This window comes from Ranitomeya variabilis, chromosome 2, assembly GCF_051348905.1.
Source record: "Ranitomeya variabilis isolate aRanVar5 chromosome 2, aRanVar5.hap1, whole genome shotgun sequence".
NCBI classification, from domain to species: domain Eukaryota; kingdom Metazoa; phylum Chordata; class Amphibia; order Anura; family Dendrobatidae; genus Ranitomeya; species Ranitomeya variabilis.
In genome coordinates, this window is record NC_135233.1 from 111,523,255 (window position 1) to 111,534,367 (window position 11,113).

The following is an 11,113-nucleotide window of genomic DNA, read 5'->3' on the forward strand; positions in this document are numbered from 1 at the left end:
TTTGTCCCGATCTTCTAATCTCAGATGTACCACAGATCTCAGCAGAATGTCGCACATTAATGACAGTATCCCCTCCCCTTCAGTGAGTGGCGTCAGCACCAGGTTTATCTGGATGTGCTATATGGAAAGCACAAATGAATTGGCTGGCATTAACTTCAGATGTGGGTACCCATGTTCTCGCCTCCAGACCATAACCTTTCCAGTGCACCAGCTACTGTAGTGCTCGACAGACAAAATGAGAATGGACAATTCAAGCAACCTGGAATTCTAAATTGCCATTTACTGTGACTGGAGGTAAAGGTACATATTTTTTTTGAGCAATGACCTATGAAAAACATTGTGGATTTAAGTGCCAGTGGCACAGTCGTTGCCTGGTTGCACTGATCTCAGGGAGACCAGGCAACAATAATGAGAGCTGTCTTCAGCACCCGGCTCCTGGGAACAGCTACCTGTACTGCTGTCACACGGATAGTAAACGGACCACGGATCTCACCAGTACTTGTTTTTCAAGTACAGAAATTAACAGTGTGCCAGTAATTACACGGAGGATGGCTGTGCTCAAGCAAGTAGTAATAGCTCTGCAGTAAGATCAGGGCAGTCATTACATCTCACACAGCCGTAACCTGCCTATTGAAGATGAATACTGTGTGTGATGAAATGAGACCCTGCTCTGATGGCATTGACTGAGCACAGCAGTCATAAGTGTGATTACTAACATCTCTGGACAGGCATTGTGAGGGGAGCGGGAAGTACAGCAGAAGCGACCATTCTAGGAGAGGAGACCAGATAGAAGGGATCATAATGTGACACAGCTAAACTCAGCTGTACTACCCCTCCCACACACTGACCCATGCAGGAGGTGAGATCAGGGCTGTATCATTACATCTAAGACACTGAAAAGTCTTCTCTAAGATACAGTGGGGGCATGTTCTTTCCTTTGTGTTGCTGCCCACTTATCATTGGTCAGTATCATACAGGGAGAAGTACACGACCCCGTTGAAAATTTTGATAACTTTTTTTTGACAAAAAGTCAGCTCATTCGTTGCCAAATGCTTTGAGAATATCGTTACAACAGAGAAGCATAATTAACCCCTTTCTACCATTGGACGTACTATTCCGTCCATGTGGGGTGGGCCCTACTTCCCAAGGACGGGATAGTACGTCCAGAGCAATCAGCCGCGCTCACGGGGGGATCGCGGCCGGGTGTCAGCTGACTATCGCAGCTGACATCCGGCACTATGTGCCAGGAGCAGTCACGGACCGCCCCCGGCACATTAACCCACGGCACAGTGCGATCAAGCATGATCGCAGTGTTCCGGCGGTATAGGGAAGCATCGCGCAGGGAGGGGGCTCCCTGTGTGCTTCCCTGAGACCCTCGGAGCAACGAGATGTGATCGCGTTGCTCTGAGGGTCTTTTACCTCCTCCAGAGCAGAGCAGGCGCCGGGAAGCCTCCAGGAGTCCACGTCAGATCGCTGATCTGACACAGTGCACAGCAAAGTGTCAGATCAGCGATCTGTCACTTTACTGTGATGTCCCCCCCTGGGGCAAAGTAAAAAAAAAAAAAATTTACATGTGTTAAAAAAAAAAAAAATTCCTAAATAAATAATTAAAAAAATATATTGTTCAAATAAATACATTCCTTTATCTAAATAAAAAAACAAACAATGAAAGTACACATCTTAAGTATCGCCGCGTCCGTAACGACCCGACTTATAAAACTGTCCCACTAGTTAACCCCTTCAGTAAACACCGTAAAAAAAAAAAAAATCGCTTTATTATCATACAGCCAAACAAAAAGTGGAATAACACGCGTTCAAAAAGACGGATATAAAAAACCATGGTACCGCTGAAAACGTCATCTTGTCCCGCAAAAAACGAGCCGCCATACAGCATCATCAGCGAAAAAATAAAAAAGTTATAGTCCTCAGAATAAAGCGATGCAAAAATAATTTTTTCTATAAAAGTTTTTATCGTATAAAAGCGCCAAAACACACAAAAAAATATATAAATGAGGTATCGCTGTAATCGTACTGACCCGATGAATAAAACTGCTTTATCCATTTTACCAAACGCGGAACGGTATAAACGTCCCCCCACCCCCCCCAAAGAAATTCATGAATAGCTGGTTTTTGGTCATTCTGCCTCACAAAAATCGGAATAAAAAGCGATCAAAAAATGTCACGTGCTCGAAAATGTTACCAATAAAAACGTCAACTCGTCCCGCAAAAAACAAGACCTCACATGACTCTGTGGACTAAAATATGGAAAAATTATAGCTCTCAAAATGTGGTAACACAAAAAATATTTTTGGCAATAAAAAGCGTCTTTAATCCTCCCAATCTCCTAATGTGTATGAATGGGTCAAGGAGATCACCAGCCTTCAAAGTATGGAGCAACCAAGAAAAGCAGACACGCAAATGGAGCGCACACCCAGAAAAATACAAGCTGAGTAGCAACAAATACAAAAGGTTTATTGAAAACAGAGACACATACACTAGAATAAAAGCATATTAAAATATAACAACCACACCACTAGTCCCATGGTGAATACTCATGAAAGACAGCCCAAAATACAAATAGTGATATATATGCTATACACCACAACAATAATGGCAACCAAAAAATACCTATATATGAAAATCAATAATTAGACAGCATATAAGGAAGACCTGTAAAGTGGGGAATAAAAACCCCTAAGCCCTATAAAAATGTAATGTGACTCAATAATACAGATGTAATAGTACAAACAAATAAAAGAGCACAGAGGGTCTGCTATGGAAGACGAGCCTGTGACTATCAAGGGGCCATAATAGGAAAAAAAAAAAGGAGGAAATACCAGCAAAAGGTAAATTAAATCAAAGGAAAAATATATAAATATAAAGCAGGGTGATCAGGTGGAACAAGAATATCACCCAGGCTATAGAAAAGTACCCACAAAGGTCAGGGTATGTGGCACAATGGTAGAAAGAGCACAAGGTATATAAGTATAAATCACCCGATCAGGTCATCCAGTCTGTGGTCTGGGCTGTCAGAAGTCAGGAGTAAAGGAAGATGATCCCGGGATCCAGAAGGTGTGGGGAGGCCCCACGCGTATCGCTGCTGAGCGCAGCTTCGTCAGGGGAAGCTGCGCTCAGCAGCGATACGCGTGGGGCCTCCCCACACCTTCTGGATCCCGGGATCATCTTCCTTTACTCCTGACTTCTGACAGCCCAGACCACAGACTGGATGACCTGATCGGGTGATTTATACTTATATACCTTGTGCTCTTTCTACCATTGTGCCACATACCCTGACCTTTGTGGGTACTTTTCTATAGCCTGGGTGATATTCTTGTTCCACCTGATCACCCTGCTTTATATTTATATATTTTTCCTTTGATTTAATTTACCTTTTGCTGGTATTACCGCCTTTTTTTTTTTCCTATTATGGCCCCTTGATAGTCACAGGCTCGTCTTCCATAGCAGACCCTCTGTGCTCTTTTATTTGTTTGTACTATTACATCTGTATTATTGAGTCACATTACATTTTTATAGGGCTTAGGGGGTTTTATTTCCCACTTTACAGGTCTTCCTTATATGCTGTCTAATTATTGATTTTCATGTATAGGTATTTTTTGGTTGCCATTATTGTTGTGGTGTATAGCATATATATCACTATTTGTATTTTGGGCTGTCTTTCATGAGTATTCACCATGGGACTAGTGGTGTGGTTGTTATATTTTAATATGCTTTTATTCTAGTGTATGTGTCTCTGTTTTCAATAAACCTTTTGTATTTGTTGCTACTCAGCTTGTATTTTTCTGGGTGTGCGCTCCATTTGCGTGTCTGCTTTTCTTGATTGCTCCATTATGTCCTTTTGGCTATGCATGGTGCTGCACCCCTTTATAGATCTACTATTAGCATAACATTGCACTTGCCCAGCTGTGGTGCTCCCTATTTTTCTATAAACAGCCTTCAAAGTATGGAGGAATTGTTCGCTGAGGTTAACGGCTCAATGGAGAAATATCTGCAGGTCTGGAGTCCTTGGATTTTGTATATGGACTCTCAGGACTTTTAATCCCTCTTTTCTAAGCCATAAGGAAGATAGATTGAACAATACGGGTTAGACGAACGTCATTATAGGGGTGCAAGTTGCCCCCTTCTATATCAGAATCCATGGTTCCTCCCCCTCCCTCCTTTTTTTTCATCCTCTCTCCTCCCCCATATTCCTTTTCTGAGTCTCATTCTTTCCGTTCGTGTTTATACCATTATTACTTGGAGTGACCTAGCTCCTCTTGTTTGGGTCGCTCTCTTTCAGAGGATACCTCATATGTATCACCAAAGGTCATACAGTCTCCCTGGATAGGGGATACATACATCCGCCATGGATTTTTTTTTTCTTTTCAGATCTTGTTGGACTTGATTGAAAATGATTTTGACCTGAAAGTTATACTATTTCGGGACTTGTTGGTTACAGGTCTTGATATACAGTTGTTTATGTTGTTGAATCCTTTGTTCCTTGTTTGTTTTGAAGTTATTTTTAATAAAAACCAGATTAAACATAAAAAGCATCTTTTAGTGTGTGACGGCTGCCAATCATAAAAATCCGCTAAAAAACCCGCTATAAATAGTAACTCAAACCCACTTCATCACCCCCTTAGTTAGGGAAAAATTAAAAAAAATTATTTATTTCCATTTTCCCATTAGGGTTGGGGCTAGGGTTAGGGCTACAGTTAGGGTTGGGGCTAGGGTTACCGTTGAGATTAGGGTTAGGGGTGTGTTTGGATTAGGGTTTCAGTTATAATTGGGGGGTTTCCACTGTTTAGGCACATCAGGGGCTCTCCAAACCCGACATGGCGTCCGATCTCAATTCCAGCCAATTCTGCGTTGAAAAAGTAAAACAGTGCTCCTTCCCTTCCGAGCTCTCCCGTGCGCCCAAACAGGGGTTTACCCCAACATATGGGGTATCAGTGTACTCAGGACACATTGGACAACAACTTTTGGGGTCCAATTTCTCCTGTTACCCTTGGGAAAAATACAAAACTGGGGGCTAAAAAATAATTTTTGTGGAAAAAAAAGATTTTTTATTTTCACGGCTCTGCGTTATAAACTGTAGTGAAACACTTGGGGGTTCAAAGTTCTCACAACACATCTAGATAAGTTCCTTGGGGGGTCTAGTTTCCAATATGGGGTCACTTGTGGGGAGTTTCTACTGTTTAGGTACATTAGGGGCTCTGCAAACGCAATGTGACGCCTGCAGACCAATCCATCTAAGTCTGCATTCCAAATGGCGCTCCTTCCATTCCGAGCTCTACCATGCGCCCAAACGGTGGTTCCTCCCCCACATATTGGGTATCGGCGTACTCAGGACAAATTGTACAACAACTATTGGGGTCCACTTTCTCCTGTTACCCTTGGTAAAATAAAACAAATTGGAGCTGAAGTCAATTTTTTGTGAAAAAAAAAAGTTAAATGTTCATTTTTATTTAAATATTCCAAAAATTCCTGTGAAACACCTGAAGGTTAATAAACTTCTTGAATGTAGTTTTGAGCACCTTGAGGGGTGCAGTTTTTAGAATGGTGTCACACTTGGTTATTTTCTATCATATAGACTCCTCAAAATGACTTCAAATGAGATGTGGTCCCTAAAAAAAAATGGTGTTGTAAAAATGATAAATTGCTGGTCAACTTTTAACCCTTATAACTCCCTAACAAAAAAAATTTTGGTTCCGAAATTGTGCTGATGCAAAGTAGACATGTGAGAAATGTTACTTATTAAGTATTTTGTGTGACATATCTCTGTGATTTAATTGCATAAAAATTCAAAGTTGGAAAATTGCGAAATTTACAAAATTTTCACCAAATTTCCATTTTTTTCACAAATAAACACAGGTAACATCAAAGAAATGTTACCACTATCATGAAGTACAATATGTCACAAGAAAACAATGTCAGAATCACCGGGATCCGTTGAAGCGTTCCAGAGATATAACCTCATAAAGGGACAGTGGTCAGAATTGTAGAAATTGGCCCAGTCATTAACGTGCAAACCACTCTTGGGGGTAAAGGGGTTTAAAAAACTAAAAAAATGTTTTATTCTGCTCTGCAGACACTATTACATCTTGTCAGTTCCACGTGCAAAATGTGGTGAAAGGTTGTCTTTAAGACAAATACTACTTTTCAGATTCCTAGCCTTTGAGAAATGCCATTACTATATTGTTGTGGATTTAATTCCTAAACGGTATTCTATCCCCTCACTCCTTAGAAAAAAAAGACAAAAAGCAGCACAAAAAAAATTGTTGGGTGCAAAAGCCTCCCAGGCATGTACCAAACCTCCTAAATAAATCCAAAAAATTGAAGGCAGCACACCAGTAGGTAAAGATTCACATGCAGTTTAACCCCTTCCTGACATCTGACGTACTATCCCGTCGAGGTGGGGTGGGCCCGTATGACCACCGACGGGATAGTACGTCATACGCGATCGGCCGCGCTCACGGGGGGAACGCGGCCGATCGCGGCCGGGTGTCAGCTGCATATCACAGCTGACATCCGGCACTATGTGCCAGGAGCGGTCACGGACCGCCCCCGGCACATTAACCCCCGGCACACCGCGATCAAACATGATCGCGGTGTACCGGCGGTATAGGGAAGCATCGCGCAGGGAGGGGGCTCCCTGCGGGCTTCCCTGAGACCCCCAGAGCAACGCGATGTGATCGCGTTGCTCCGAGGGTCTCCTACCTCCCTCCTCGCCGCAGATCCCGGATCCAAGATGGCCGCGGCATCCGGGTCCTGCAGGGAGGGAGGTGGCTTACCGAGTGTCTGCTCAGAGCAGGCGCTGGTAAGCCTGCAGCCCTGCACAGCAGATCGCAGATCTGACAGAGTGCTGTGCACACTGTCAGATCAACGATCTGTGATGTCCCCTGCTGGGACAAAGTAAAAAAGTTAAAAAAAAAAAATCCCCACATGTGTAAAAAAATAAATAAAAAAAATATCCTAAATAAAGAAAAAAATATATATATTATTCCCATAAATACATTTCTTTTGCTAAATAAAATAAAAAAAACAAAAGTACACATATTTAGTATCCGTAACGACCCAACCTATAAAACTGCCCCACTAGTTAACCCCTTCAGTAAACACCGTAAGAAAAAAAAAAAAAAACGAGACAAAAAACAACGCTTTATTATCATACCGCCGAACAAAAAGTGGAATAACACGCGATCAAAAAGACTGATATAAATAACCATGGTACCGCTGAAAATGTCATCTTGTCCCGCAAAAAACGAGCTGCCATACAGCATCATCAGCAAAAAAATAAAAAAGTTATAGTCCTGAGAATAAAGCGATACCAAAATAATTATTTTTTCTATAAAATAGTTTTTATCGTATAAAAGCGCCAAAACATAAAAAAAAATGATATAAATGAGATATCGCTGTAATCGTACTGACCCGAAGAATAAAACTGCTTTATCAATTTTACCAAACGCGGAACGGTATAAACGCCTCCCCCAAAAGAAATTCATGAATAGCTGGTTTTTGATCACTCTGCCTCACAAAAATCGGAATAAAAAGCGATCAAAAAATGTCACGTGTCCGAAAATGTTACCAATAAAAACGTCAACTCATCCCACAAAAAACAAGATCTCACATGACTCTGTGGACTCAAATATGGAAAAATTACAGCTCTCAAAATGTGGTAACGCAAAAAATATTTTTTGCAATGAAAAGCGTCTTTCAGTGTGTGACGGCTGCCAATCATAAAAATCCGCTAAAAAACCCGCTATAAAAGTAAATCAAACCCCCCTTCATCACCCCCTTAGTTAGGGAAAAATAAAAAAAATAAAAATGTATTTATTTCCATTTTCCCATTAGGGTTGGGGTTAGGGCTAGAGTTAGGACTAGAGTTAGGACTAGAGTTAGGACTAGAGTTAGGACTAGAGTTAGGACTAGAGTTAGGACTAGAGTTAGGGTTAGGGCAAGGGTTAGGGTTGGGGTTAGGGTTGGGGTTAGGGTTGGGGCTAGGGTTAGGGCTAGGGTTGGGGCTAGGGATAGGGTTAGGGCTAGGGTTACGGCTAGTGTTAGGGCTAGTGATAGGGCTAGGGTTATTGCTAGGGTTAGGGCTAGGGTTGGGGCTACAGTTAGGGTTGGGGCTAAAGATAGGGTTAGGGTTTGGATTACATTTACGGTTGGGAATAGGGTTGGGTGTGTCTGGGTTAGAGGAGTTGTTAGGGTTACTGTTGGGATTAGGGTAAGGGGTGTGTTTGGATTAGGGTTTCAGTTATAATTGGGGGGTTTCCACTGTTTAGGCACATCAGGGGCTCTCCAAACGGGACATGGTATCCGATCTGAATTCCAGCCAATTCTGCGTTGAAAAAGGAAAACAGTGCTCCTTCCCTTCAGAGCTCTCCCGTGTGCCCAAACAGGGGTTTACCCCAACATATGGGGTATCAGCGTACTCAGGACAAATTGGACATCATCTTTTGGGGTCCAAGTTCTCCTGCTACCCTTGGGAAAATACAAAACTGGGGGCCAAAAAATAAGTTTTGTGGGAAAAAAAATATTTTTTATTTTCACGGCTCTGCGTTGTAAACTGTAGTGAAACACTTGGGGGTTCAAAGTTCTCACAACACATCTAGATAAGTTCCTTGGGGGTCTAGTTTCCGATATGGGGTCACTTGTGGGGGGTTTGTACTGTTTGGGTACATCAGGGGCTCTGCAAATGCAACGTGACGCCTGCAGACCAATCCATTTAAGTCTGCATTACAAATGGCGCTCCTTCCCTTCCGAGCTCTGTCATGCGCCCAAACAGTGGTTCCCCCCCACATATGGGGTATCAGCGTTCTCAGGACAAATTGGACAACAACTTTTGGGGTCCAATTTATCCTGATACCCTTGTGAAAATACAAAACTGGGGGCTAAAAATCATTTTTGTGAAAAAAAAAAGGAATTTTTATTTTCACGGCTCTGCGTTATAAACTGTAGTGAAACACTTGGGGGTTCAAAGCTCTCAAAACACATCTAGATAAGTTCCTTAGGGGGTCTACTTTCCAAAATGGTGTCACTTGTGGGGGTTTTTAATGTTTAGGCACATCAGGGGCTCTCCAAACGCAACATGGCATCCCATCTTAATTCCAGTCAATTTTGCATTGAAAAGTAAAATAGCGCTCCTTCCCTTCCGAGCTCTGCTATGCGCCCAAACAGTGGTTCCCCCCCACATATGGGGTATCGTCATACTCAGGACAAATTGCACAACAACTTTTGTGGTCTAATTTCTTCTCTTACCCTTGGGGAAATAAAAAAATGGGGGCGAAAAGATAATTTTTGTGAAAAAATATGATTTTTTATTTTTACGGCTCTGCATTATAAACTTCTGTGAAGCACTTGTTGGGTCAAAGTGCTCAACACACATCTAGATAAGTTCCTTAAGGGGTCTACTTTCCAAAATGGTGTCACTTGTACAGGGTTTCAATGTTTCGGCACATCAGGGGCTCTCCAAACGCAACATGGCGTCCCATCTCAATTCCAGTCAATTTTGCATTGAAAAGTCAAATGGCGCTCCTTTCCTTCCGAGCTCTGCCATGCGCCCAAACAGTGGTTTACCCCCACATATGGGGTATCAGCGTACTCAGGACAAATTGTACAACAAATTTTGGGGTCTATTTTCTCCTGTTACCCTTGGTAAAATAAAACAAATTGGAGCTGAAATAAATTTTGTGTGAAAAAAAGTTAAATGTTTAAATAAAAATAAACATTCCAAAAATTCCTGTGAAACACTTGAAGGGTTAATAAACTTTTTGAAAGTGGTTGTGAGTACCTTGAGGGGTGCAGTTTTTAGAATGGTGTCACACTTGGGTATTTTCTATCATATAGACCCCTCAAAATGACTTCAAATGAGATGTGGTCCCTAAAAAAAAATGGTGTTGTAAAAATGAGAAATTGCTGGTCAACTTTTAACCCTTATAACTCCGTCACAAAAAAAAAATTTTGGTTCCAAAATTGTGCTGATGTAAAGTAGACATGTGGGAAATGTTACTTATTAAGTATTTTGCGTGACATATGTCTGTGATTTAAAGGCATAAAAATTCAAAGTTGGAAAATTGCGAAATTTTCAAAATTTTCGCCAAATATTCGTTTTTTTCACAAATAAACGCAAGTTATATCGAAGAAATTTTACCACTATCATGAAGTACAATATGTCACGAGAAAACAATGTCTGAATCGCCAAGATCCGTTGAAGCGTTCTAGAGTTATAACCTCATAAAGGGACAGTGGTCAGAATTGTAAAAATTGGCCCGGTCATTAACGTGCAAACCACCCTTGGGGGTGAAGGGGTTAATAGCCCATGTGCTCCCTCCTTTGTCATTAAGGTTTAAAATAGAAATGGTAACTAAAGAGTAGCCATTGTTTTAATTTGTATTTAATAAATCAATAGTACACATGAAAATAAGAAACTTTGCAATATATAGGTGATTTTCACAAAATTAGAATATGAACAAAAAGTTAATTTATTTCAGTTTTTCAATACAAAAAGTGAAACTCATATAGAGTCATCATGTTTATTTCTGTTAATGTTGATGATTATGGCTTACAGCCAATGAAAACCCAAAAGTCATTATCTCAGTAAATTAGAATAATTAGCAAAAAACAAATGCAAAGGCTTCCAAAGCACTAAAAATTTCCCTTAGTCTGTTTCAGTAGGCTCAACAATCATGGGGAAGACTGCTGACTTCACAGATGTCCAGAAGGCAGTCATTCACACACTCCACAAGGAGGGTAAGCCACAAAAGGTCATTGCTAAAGAAGCTAGCTCTTCACAGAGTGCTGTATCTGAGCATATTAATGGAAAGTTGGGTGGAAGGAAAGTGTGATAGAAAAAGGTGCACAAGCAATCGGGATAACCACAGCCTTGAAAGGATTACTAAGAAAAGGCCATTCAAAAAATTGTGGTCAATTCATAAGGAGTGGACTGCTGCTGGAGTCATTGCTTCAAGAGCCACCACACAAAGAAGTATCCAGGACATGGGCTACAAGTGTTGCATTCCTTGTGTCAAGCCAGTCATGACCAGTAGACAACCCCAGAAGCGTCTTACCTGGGCCAATGAGAAAAAGAACTGGACTGTTGCTCTGTGGTCTA